This window comes from Pristis pectinata, chromosome 5 (assembly GCF_009764475.1).
Source record: "Pristis pectinata isolate sPriPec2 chromosome 5, sPriPec2.1.pri, whole genome shotgun sequence".
Taxonomy (NCBI): domain Eukaryota; kingdom Metazoa; phylum Chordata; class Chondrichthyes; order Rhinopristiformes; family Pristidae; genus Pristis; species Pristis pectinata.
In genome coordinates, this window is record NC_067409.1 from 83368 (window position 1) to 95809 (window position 12442).

The following is a 12442-nucleotide window of genomic DNA, read 5'->3' on the forward strand; positions in this document are numbered from 1 at the left end:
CTGCCTTCTTCCTCCTAACTAGATGTTCCACCTCTCTTATACAGCGATGGACCTGTCCCCACTGGAACCGTACCCTGGTGTTATACAGTGACAGACCCGTCCCTCTGTGTTATAAAATGCTCACTGTACAATTATGATTCAGGGTCCCTCGTGCCTCTGTCACTTGCTGTGTTCAGTGTCATTGTGTTGGATAGACAATTATTCTTCAATTTTATATATATTAATTTCTCTTTTATTTGTTGCTCTATATCGACGTCATTTAACAAGTTATCTTCTGTACAGTTCTTGTTGATTTCAGTTCTGGATTACAATTAGTTAGTTTGTTAAACTCACTGCTTTAATATAAACAGGATATTTCCAATGGCTAGAGGTTTCCTGACAAGTTAGTACAGCATGCATAGCAAAAAAAATTCATCAACAAAACAGTGGATGGGAAATGGTCAGATTGTAGAGAGAATATAAACTGCGACAAAGTCTCGAGGGTCTGGGTGACGTTCTGAGATGAAGGCTTGGTTGTGATCAACTTCTGCTCCACAGTAGTTACGTGAATGGATTCTCTGAGGATGCAGGTCATGGAAGCCACATGAAGGAATAATGACGGTCCCTGTGATTCTGTAGTTGTCCTGGCTGAGTTTCCGGAATGTTCTGGAGAGAGACAGCTCAGTCTGAGCAAAGGTTTCACTCTGTCTGATCGCAATCCATATAACCTTACGTCACCTCCCATGTAGCAAGATGTCCAGAGGAACTAAAAAGGGAACAGATGCATCAGATGCTCATCAAAACATGAGAACATAGGAAAAAGGAGAGAGGCCTGTTGAGCCTGCTCCACCATTCACTCTGGCTGATCCAGCACTCAGTGCATGTTCCACCACTATCCCATATCCCTCAATTCTCTGAAAGTCCAAAAATCTACCAAACTCCATTTTGAATGAACACAAAAACCCTGTCTTGATAGTGGATTAGTTTTAAGATGGTGATGGAAAAGGATAGGACAGGTCCACAGGTTCGGGTCCTAAACTGGAGCAGGGCTAATTTTGGGGGAATTAGGCAGGATCCAGCGGAGGTTGATTGGGTGACTCTGTTTGAAGGGAAAGGAATGAATGGCAAGTGGGAGGCTTTTAAGTGTTGTGATATCAAGGGTCAGTGGCAGCATGTCCTGTTAGGGTGATGGGTAAACCTGGCAAGTTTAAGGAACCCTGGCTGACAAGAGATATTGAGGCTCTGGTCAAGAAAAAGGAGGAAGCACATATTGGGTTTAGGAGGTCAGGGACGAGTGAATCCCTTGATAACTATAAAAGGATTAAGAATACACTTGAGGGAAATCAGGAGGGCGAAGAGAGGGTATGAGATGTTATAAGATATCTTGGATCTGGCATGTAAGGTTATGCCCCAAGACGTTCTATAGCAATATTAAGAGTAAAAGGGTGGCTAAGGAGAGAGTTGGTCCCCTTAGAGATTTGCAGGGCCATCTATGTCTCGAGCCGCAGGAGATAGGTGGGATTTTAAGAAATATTTCTCCTCCAAAGTTTACTGAGGAGAAAACCATGACTGCTCCAGAGATAAAGGAAAAAAGTGGAGATGTTTTGGAGGGACATGCATATTACCAGGGAGGAGGCATTTGCAGCCTTACAGTGCATTAAAATGGATAAATCCCAGGGCCTGACCGAGTGCATCTTCAGACTTTGTGAGAGGCTGGAGTAGAAATTGTGGAGGCCCTTATGGAGATACTTACTTCATCATTAGCCACTGGTGAGGTTCCCAAAGGTGGCTGATGCCATTCCATTCTTTAAGAAAGGGAGCAAGGACAAGCCAGGGAACTAAGGGGCCTGACATCAGTATTGGGGAAGTTACTGGAAGTAGCTTTGAGGAACAGGACCTACCAGCATTTGGACAGACAGACAATCTGATTAGGAGGAGTCAGCATGGCTTTGTGGGTGGAAAGTCATGCTTGACAAATCTTTTAGAGTTTTTTGAAGAGGTAACCAAAAGGGTAGATGAGGATAGGGCGGTGGATATTGTCTATTTGGACTTTAGCAAGGCCTTCAACAAGGTCCCACATGGTAGGCTGGTCTGGAAGGTTAAGTGGAATCCAGGGGGAGCTAGTTAGGTGGATTCAAAATTGGCTAGGAGGTAGAAAGCAGAGGGTGGTGGTTGAAGGTTGTTTCTCAGAACGGAGGCCAGTGTCTAGTGGTGTGCCACAGGGTTCAGTGTTGGGACCCTTGTTATTTATATAAATGATTTGGATGTGAATGCACAAGGCTTGATTAGTAAGTTTGTGGATGACACAAAATTAGGAGGTGTTGTTGATAGTTAAGAAGGTTGTCGTAGATTACAGGGGGATCTTGATCAGTTAGGGAAGTGGACTGAGGAGTGGCAAATGGATTTCAATACAGATAAGTGTGAGGTGATGCATTTTTGAAAGTCAAACCAGAGTAGGACATACTATGAATGGTAGGGCGCTAGGGAGTGTAATGGAACAGAAGGACCCAGGAATACAGGTGCAAAGTTCATTGAAAGTGGCTTCAAAGGTAGGCAGGGTGGTGAAAAAGGCATTTAGCACACTGGCCTTCAGTCAGGGCACTGAGTACAGGAGTTGGGACATAATGTAGCAGTTGTATAAGTCGTTGGTGAGGCTGCACTTGGAGTACTGTGTACAGTTTTAGGAAAGATGTGGTTAAACTGGAAAGAGTGCAGAAAAGATCTGTGAGGATGTTGCCAGGCCTGAGTTACAGGGAGAGGTTGGCCAGGCTAGGTCTTTATTCCTTGGAACATAGGAGAATGAGGGGCGACCTTATGGAAGTGTTTATAATTATGAAAGGCAGAGATAAGGTGGATGGAACAGTCATTTCCCCAGGGTAGGGAAGTCTAAAACTAGGGGGCATAGATTTAGGGTGAGAGGGGAAAGATTTTAAAGGGACCTAAGGGGCAACTTTTCCATGCAAAGAAAGGGTGGTGAGTATATGGAACGAGCTGCCAGAGGAAGTGGGTGAGGCAGGTACAACAGTGTCTTTAAGAAGCACTTGGATAGGTACATGGAGGGGTGGGGCTGGAGGGATATGGGCCGAATGCAGTGGTGGGCACCATGGTTGGCTATGGACTGGTTGGGCTGAAGGGCCTGTATCCCTGCTGTATTGCTCTGTGACTCTGAGTATAAAAACAAACACTAAAAGTTCCTATGGAAGAGTATAAATATAAATAGGAAGAGTGTATTGGAAGGGAGATGATGCATTTTGAGAAGACAAATGAGGGTAAGAGATTCACAGTGAAGAGTCACTTGCAAGAGCCTAAATGGGGTACATTTGTAAATTGTTGCCAGTTGATTGGCTTATTAACAGCAGCAAATAAAGGGAAGGCAGGTATAAGCAGAGTGGCCATGTTGCAGTGGACCAGTGTTAGTTGGGATATTGAGGCTTTGGCTCAAGAGACTTCAGTGAGAAGAGGCGAAGGTGTCTCTGGTAAGTTGCTTTCTTTCTTGCTTTGGTGTTCCCTTTAGTGCCAGGACAGAGTAGTGAGAACGGCTCCAGGGTCAGTGCTGTGTTCAGCTTATGAGATGTGGGAGTTCTGGGAGACATCCAGTCTCCCTCATAACTACATCTGTATGACGTGCATCCAGCTGCAGCTCCTTACAGACCGTGTTAGGTCTGGGAACTGGAGCTGCAGCTGGATGACCCTCGGCTCCTACGGGATCGGAAGCTGCAGGAGGCAGGTAGCTGGGTGACTGTCAGGAGAAGGATGGAGAATAGGCAGGTAGTGCAGAGTTTCATGGGTTTCACTTCGGCAGGCGTCGGGACTTCAGAACAGATACGTTTTTCTTTTTTTTAATAAGGTTTTTATTATAAGGTTTTGTTTTATAATGCTATTTTTTTATAAGTTTTTTTATATAAATTCTCATCGGGAATAGTGGGAGCAGGACTGCACAGGCGCATGATGTCAGCAGGTAAAGTGCGGGCAGTTTAAAAAGTAAGCCGCCATATCCAGTGGGCAGCATTGGAGCAGGCAGCGGAGTGAGAGGGAGCAGAGTGGTTGGGCTTTGGTTCAAGGGGCTTCGGCGTAAAAAGGCGAGGAAAGGTAGGTGACTTGAGGAAAGGAAGTAGTATGAGTGCAGTTTCCTATACTCGGTGTCAGATGTGGGAGTTTCTGGAGTCTCCCAGCCTCTGGGAGGGCTACGTCTGCAGCCGGTGTGTTGAGCTGCAGCTCCTGAGGGACCATGTTAGGGAACTGGAAATGCAGCTCGATGACCTTCGTCTGGTCAGGGAGAATGAGGAGGTGATAGAAAGGAGTTATAGGCAGGTGGTCACACTGGGGCCACGGGAGTCAGGCAAGTGGGTCACAGTCAGGAGGGGGAAGGGGAAGAGTCAGGTACTGGAGAGAACCCCTGTGGCTGTACCCCTTGACAATAAGTACTCCTGCTTGAGTACTGTTGGGGGAGACAGCCTACCTGGGGGAACCAACAGTGGCAGTGCCTCTGGCACAAGAGTCCAGCCCTGTGGCTCAGAAGGGTAGGGAAGGAGAGAGGAGGGCAGTAGTGATAGGGGACTCTACAGTTAGGTGGGCAGACAGGCGATTCTGTGGACGCAGAAGAAACTCGGAAGGTAGTTTGCCTCCCAGGTGCCAGGGTCCAGGATGTGTCTGATCGCGTCCAAGATATCCTGCAGAGGGAGGGAGAACAGCCAGAGGTCGTGGTACATATTGGTGCCAATGACATAGGTAGGGAAAGGGATGAGGTCCTGAGAAAAGACTATAGGGAGTTAGGAAGGAAGTTGAGAAGCAGGACCTCAAAGGTAGTAATTTCAGGATTACTGCTCAAGTGATAGTGGGTATAGGAATAGAATGAGGAGGAGGTTAAGTGCGTGGCTGAGGGATTGGAGTAAGGAGCAGGGATTCATATTTCTAGATCACTGGAGCCTCTTTTGGGGTAGGTATGACCTATACAAAGAGGATGGGTTGCACTTGAATCCCAGGGGCACCAATATGCAGGCGGGGAGGTTTGCTAAGGCTACTGGTGGGAGTTTAAACTAGATTTGTTGGGGGGTGGGATCTGAACTGGAGAGACTGGGGAAGAGGTGTTTGGCTCTCAAATAGAGAAAGCTAGTAGTAGGTATGAGAGGGAGGACAGGCAGGTGATAGAGAAGGGATGTGCTCAGACTGGTTTGAGATGTGTCTATTTTAATGCAAGGAGTATTGTGAACAAGGCGGATGAGCTTAGAGCTTGGATAAATACTTGGAGCTACGATGTGGTGGCCATTACAGAAACTTGGATGGCTCAGGGACTGGAATGGTTGCTTCAAGTGCCGGGTTTTAGATGTTTCAGAAAAGACAGGGAGGGAGGCAAAAGAGGTGGGGGAGTGGCACTGTTGATCAGAGATAGTGTCACGGCTGCAGAAAAGGTGGACGTCATGGAGGGACTGTCTATGGAGTCTCTGTGGGTGGAGGTTAGGAACAGGAAGGGGTCAATAACTTGGTGTTTTTATAGGCCGCCCAATAGTAACAGGGATATTGAGGAGCAGATAGGGAAGCAGATCCTAGAAAGGTATTGTGAGAATAACAGAGTTGTTGTGATGGGAGATTTTAATTTCCCAAACATCGATTGGCATCTCCAGACAGTGAGGGGGTTTGGCTGTGGTGGAGTTTAAGTGTGTTCAGGAAGGATTCTTGATACAATATGTAGTTAGGCCTACAAGAGGAGAGGCTGTGCTTGATTGGTATTGGGAAATGAACCTGGTCAGGTGTCAGACCTCTCAGTGGGGGAGCATTTTGGTGATAGTGATCATAATTCTATCTCCTTTACAATAGCACTGGAGAGAGATAGGAACAGACAGACTAGAAAGGTGTTTAATTGGAGTAAAGGGAATTGAGGCTCTCAGGCAGGAAATTGGAAGATTAAATTGGGAACAGATGTTCTCTGGGAAAAGTACGGAAGAAATGTGGCAAATATTCAGGGGATATTTGTGTGGAGTTCTGCATAGGTATATTCCAATGAGACAGGGGAGTCACGAGAGGATACAGGAACCGTGGTGTACAAAGGCTATAATAAATCTAGTCAAAAGGAAAAGAAAAGCTTACAAAAGGTACAGAGAGCTAGGTAATGTTAGAGATCTGGAAGAGTATAAGGCTAACAGGAAGGAGCTTAAGAAGGAGATTAGGAGAGCCAGAAGGGGACATGAGAAGGCCTTGGTGGGCAGGATTAAGGAAAACCCCAAGGCATTCTACAAGTATGTGAAGAGCAAGAGGATAAGATGTGAAAGAATAGGGCCTATCAAGTGCAGCAGTGGGAAAGTGTGTATGGATCTGGAAGAAATACTCTACATCAGTATTCACTACGGAAAAAGATCTGGGGGATTGTAGTGAGGACTTGCAGCAGGCTGGAAAGGTTGAGCATGTAGATATTAGGAAAGAGGAGGTGCTGGAACTTTTGGAAAGCATCAAGTTGGATAAGTCGCCAGGACCGGATGAGATGTACCCAAGGCTGCTGTGGGAGACGAGGGAGGAGATTGCGGAGTGTTTGCATCATTGATGGAGATGGGAGAGGTTCCAGAAGATTGAAGGGTTGCGGATGTTGTTCCTTTATTCAAGAAAGGGAGTAAAGATAGCCCAGGAAATTATAGACTGGTGAGTCTTACCTCAGTGGTTGGTAAGCTGATGGAGAAGATCCTGAGAGGCAGGATTTATGAACATTTGGAGAGGTATAATATGATTAGGAATAGTCAGCATGGCTTTGTTAAGGGAAAGTCCCTGCCTTACGAGCCTGATTGAATTTTTGAAGATGTGACGAAACACATCGATGAAGGGAGAGCAGTAGATGTAGTGTATATGGATTTCAGCAATGCGTTTGATAAGGTACCCCATGCAAGGCTTATTGAGAAAGTAAGGAGGCATGGGATCCAAGGAGACATTGCAATGTGGATCCAGAACTGGCTGCCCACAGAGGACAAAGAGTGGTTGTTGAAGGGTCGTATTCTGCATGGAGGTTGGTGACCAGTGGTGTACCTCAGGGATCTGTTCTGGGACCCTTACTCTTTGTGATTTTTATAAACAACCTGGATGAGGAAGTGGAGGGATGGGTTAGTAAGTTTGTGGATGACAAAGGTTGGATGTGTTGTGGATAGTGTAGAGGGCTGTCAGAGGTTACAGCGGGACATTGATAGAATGCAAAGTTGGGCTAAGAAGTGGCAGATGCAGTTCAACGCAGATAAGCGTGAAGTGGTTCATTTGGTAGGTCAAATATGATGGCAGAATATAGTCTTAATGGTAGGACTCTTGGCAGTGTGGAGGATCAGAGGGATCTTGGGGTCTGAGTCCATAGGACGCTCAAAGCGGCTGCACAGATTGATTTCTGTGGTTAAGAAGGCATATGGTGTATGTCCTTCATCAATCGTGGAATTGAATTTAGGAGTCGAGAGGTATTGTTGCAGCTGTATAGGACCCTGGTCAGACCCCACTTGGAGTACTGTGCTCAGTTCTGGTCGCCTCACTACAGGAAGGATGTGGAAGCCATAATAACGGTGCAGAAGAGATTTACTAGGATGCTGCCTGGAATGCGGAGCATGCCTTATGAAAGCAGGTTGAGGGAACTAGGCCTTCTCTCCTTGGAGTGACAGAGGATGAGGGGGACCTGATAGAGGTATATAAGATGATGAGAGGTATTGATCGGGTGGATAGTGAGAGGCTTTTCCCCAGGGCTGAATTGGTGGCCACAAGAGGACATAGGTTTAAGGTGCTGGGGAGCAGGTACAGAGGAGATGTCAGGGGTAAGTTTTTTACTCAGAGAGTGGTGAGTGTGTGGAATGGGCTGCCGGCAACAGTGGTGGAGGCGGATACGATAGGATCTTTTAAGAGACTGTTGGATAGGTACATGAAGCTGAGAAAATAGAGGGCTATGGGTAAGCCTAGTAATTTCTAGGATAGGGGACATGTTCGGCACAGCTTTGTGGGCCAAAGGGCCTGAGTTGTGCTGTAGGTTTTACTATGTTTCTAGTAGCCCTGAGACCGTTCCCCTCAATAACAGATATACCGCTTTGGATACTGTTGGGGGGGACGACCTACCAGGGGAAAGCTGCAGTGACCAGGTCTCTGGCACTGAGCTAGGTCATGTGGTGCAGAAGGGAAGGGGGGAGAAGAGGAGAGCAGTAGTGATAGGGGATTCCTTTGTTGGGGGGGGTGGGCATGCAGACAGGAAAGTCTGTGGACATGAAAGAGATTTCCGGATGGTATGTTACCGACTGGGTGCCGGGGTCTGTGACGTCTCAGATCAGGTCTGTGCCATTCTGAAGGGGAGTATGAACAGCCAGAGGTCGTGGTACATATTGGTACCAATGACATAGGTAGGAAAAGAGATGAGTCCTGAAGAGGGAATATACGGAGCTCGGTAGGAAGCTGAAAAGCAGGACCTCAAAGGATAGTAATCTCTGGATTGCTGCTTGTGCCACGCGCCAGTGAGGGTAAGAATAGGATGATTTGGCAGGTGAATGCGTGGCTGAGGAATTGGTGCAGGGGGCAGGGTTTCAGATTTGTTGATCATTGGAATTTCTTCTGGGGAAGGTACGACCTGTACAAACGGGACGGGTTACACCTGAACTGGAGGGTGTGCAATATTCTTGCGGACAGATTTGCTGGAACTGTTGGGGACGGTCTAAACTAGTTTGGCAGGGGTTTGGGAACCAGAGTGATTGGTCAGAGGTTGGTGCATTTAGCGTACAAGTAGATGCAAAGTGTAAAAAGACGGTGAGGAAGGATAGGCATTTGAGAGGGCAAAATTGCAGTCAGTTGGATGGGCTGAAGTGTGTCTGCTTTAATGCAAGAAGTATCAGGAACAAGGGTGATGAACCTGGGTAAATATGTGGAATTATGACGCGGTGGCCATTACAGAGACTTGGCTGTCGCAAGGGCAGGAATGGCTGCTGGATATTCTGGGGTTCAAATGTTTCAAAAGGGACAGGGATGGAGGTAAAAGAGGTGGGGGAGTGGCTTTGCTGATCAGGGACAGTGTCCCAGCTGTAGAAAGGGAGGGATCGTCCACTGAGTCAGTGTGGGTGGAAGTCAGAAACAGGAAGGGAGTGATCATGATCACTCTATTGGGAGTATTCTACAGACCACCCCCCCACCAACCCCCCCCCCCCCTCCCCCGTAGCAGCAGAGATGCTGAGGAGCAGATCAGGAGGCAGATTTTGGAGAGGTGAAAAAATAACAGGGTTGTTGTCATGGGTGATTTCAACTTCCCTAATATTGATTGGCATCTCCTTCATATAAATGGGATAAATGGGGCAGAGTTTCTTAGGCATGTAATGGAAGGATTCCTGACACTGTATGTGGACAGGCCGACTGGAGTAGAGGCCATACTGGACCTGGTACTGGGCAATGAGCCTGATCAGGTTTCAGATCTCTTGGTGGGAGAGCATTTTGGAGACAGTCCATAACTCCTTGACCTTTACCATAGCCTTGGAGAGGGATAGGAGCAGACGATATGGGGAAGTATTTAATTGGACGAGGGGGAATTATGAAGCTATTAGGCAGGAACTTGGGAGCATAAATTGGGAACAGATGTTCTTGGGGAAGCGCACGGCAGAAATGTGGAGGTTGTTTAGGAAGTACTTGCATGGGGCTCTGGATAGGTTTGTCCCATTGAGGCAGGGTAAGAATGGTAGAGTGAAGGAACCGTGGTTGACATGAGATGTAGAATATCTTGTCAAGAGGAAGAAAGAAGCTTACCTAAGGTTTAGAAAGCATGGATCAGACGGGACTCTGGAGAGTTACAAGGTAGCCAGGAGGGAGCTGAAGAATGGACTTAGGAGAGCTAGAAGGGGGCATGAGAGGTCCTTGGTGAGTAGGATCAAGGAAAACCCCAAGGCATTCTACACATACGTGAAGAATAAGAAGATGACTAGAGTGAGGTAGGACCGATCAGGGATAAAAGAGGAAACGTGCCTTGAGTCGGAAGAGGTAGGGGAGGTCCTCAATGAATACTTTGCTTCAGTATTCACCAGAGCTAGAGACCTTGACGTCTGTGAGGATGGCGTACGACAGGCTAATGTGCTGGGGCATGTTGAGATGAGGAAAGAGGATGTGCTGGAACTTTTGAAAAACATTAGGATAGATAAGTCACCGGGGCCGGACGGGATAAATCCAAGGGTATTACGGGAAGTGATTTCTACACCTTTGGAGATGATCTTTGCATCCTCACTGGCCACAGGAGTAGTGCCAGATGATTGGAGGGTGGCAAATGTTGTTCCTTTGCTTAAGAAAGGGAGTAGGGATAACCCTGGGAATTACAGACCAGTGAGTCTTACTTCAGTGGTGGGCAAATTACTGGAGAAGATTCTTAGAGACAGGATTTATGGGTATTTGGAGAAGCATAGGCTGATTAGGGACAGTCAGCATGGCTTTGTGAGGGGCAGGTCGTGCCTCACAAGCCTGATTGAATTCTTTGAGGATGTGACAACATTGATGAAGGTAGAGCAGTGGATGTGGTGTACATGGATTTTTGTAAGGCATTTGATAAGGTTCCTCATGGAAGGCTCACTCAGAAAGTCAGGAGGCGTCAGATCCAAGGAAACTTGGCTGTGTGGATTCAGAATTGGCTCGCTCATAGAAGACAGAGGGTGGTGGTAGATGAAGCATATTCTGCCTGGAGGTCAGTGACTAGTGGTGTTCCACAGGGATCTAGCTGGGAGCCCTGCTCTTGGTGATTTTTATAAATGACTTGGATGAAGATGTGGAAGGGTGGGTTACTAAGTTTGCTGATAATACAAAGGTTGGTTGTGTTGTGGAAAGTGTAGAAGGTTGCTGTATATTACAACAGGATATTGATAGGATGCAGAGCTGGGCTGAGAAGTGGCAGATGGAGTTCAACACGGATAAGTGTGAAGTGATACACTTCAGGAGATCAAATTTGAAGGCAGAATACAAGGTTAATGGCAGGACTCTTAGCAGTGTGGAGGAACAGAGGGATCTTGGGGTCCACATCCATAGATCCCTCAAGGTTGCCGTGCAGGTTGATAGGGTTGTTAAGTAGGCATATGGTGTGTTGGCCTTCATTAGTCGGGGGATTGAGTTCAAGAACCACGAGGTAATGTTGCAGCTCTCTAGAACTCTGGTTAGACCACACTTGGAATATTGTGTTCAGTTCTTATGGCCACATTATAGGAAGGATGTGGAAGCTTTAGAGAGGGTGCAGAAGAGATTTACCAGGATGCTGCCTGGATTGGAGAGCATGTATTATGAGGATAGGTTGAGTGAGCTAGGGCTTTTCTCTTTTGGAGAGAAGGACCATGAGAGGTGACTCGATAGAGGTGTACAAGATGACAAGAGGCATAGATCAAGTGGACAGTCAGACTTTTTCCCAGGGCGACAATGGCTAACACGAGGGGACATAATTTTAATGTGATTGGAGGAAGATGTAAGGGGGATGTCAGGGGTAAGTTTTTTTACACAGAGTGGTGGGTGTGTGGAACGCACTACCGGCAGAGGTGGTGGGAGCAGATACATTAGGGACGTTTAAGAGACTCTTGGATAGACGCATGAATGATAGAGAAATAGGGGGGCTATGTGGGAGGGAAGGGTTAGCTAGATCTTAAGAGCAGGATAAAATGTCAACATAACATTGTGGGCCAAAGATCCTGTACTGTGCTGTAATGTTCTATGTTTTATGAACAGAAGGGCCCTGTGGAATGTTGCAGAACAGAGGGACCCAGGGGAAGAAGTACATGGTTCCCCGAAAGTGGCGTCACAGGTGGATAGGGTGGTGAAGAAGGCTTTTGGCATGCTGGCCTTCAGTCGGGGTACTGAGTAAGGAAGCTAGGATGTTATGTTGCAGTTGTACAAGATGGTGAGGCCACATTTGGAATATTGTGTTCGGTTTTGGTCACCCTTCTATAGGAAAGATGCCATTAAGCTGGAAAGGGTGCAGAAGAGATTTACGAGGATGTTGCCGGGACTCGAGGGACTGAGTCAGAGGATAAGCAGGTTGGGACTGTTTTAAGTGAAGTGCAGGAGAATAAGTGATGATCTTATAGAGAAAATTATGAGGGGCTTAGATAGGGTGAATGTACATAGTTTTTTCCCATGGTTGGGGAATCAAGAATTAGAGGGCATACATTTAAGGTGAGAGGGGAGAGATTGAATAGGAACCCAGGGGGCAACTTTTTCACCCAGATTGTGGTCTGCAGATGGAACATGCTCCCAGAAGAAGTGGTTGAGGCAGGTACATTAACAACAATTAAAAGGTACTAGGACAGGTACATGGATAGGAAAGGTTTAGAGGGATACGGGACAAATGCGGGCAAATGGGACTGGCTTAGATGGGAATCTTTGTTGGCATGGACCAGCTGGGCCAAAGAGCCCTTTTCTGTGCTCTATAATCTACTCTCTCCCTAGCTACCCTATTAGAGTTATAGAGTCATAGAGTAATACAGCACAGTCAAGTTTCTCAGTCTTCTAAATGTCCCCG

General features: G+C 46.9%; 1 protein-coding gene across 1 annotated transcript in view; it reads right to left on the reverse strand.

The window, feature by feature from the left end:
* Positions 1–220: 220 nt before the first annotated feature.
* LOC127571037 (plectin-like) overlaps positions 221–12442 on the reverse strand; it is a 108529-nt gene continuing 96307 nt past the window's right edge. The window contains 1 exon segment of the mRNA XM_052017034.1: positions 221–745. The gene's annotated coding sequence lies outside the window, so the exon portion shown is untranslated.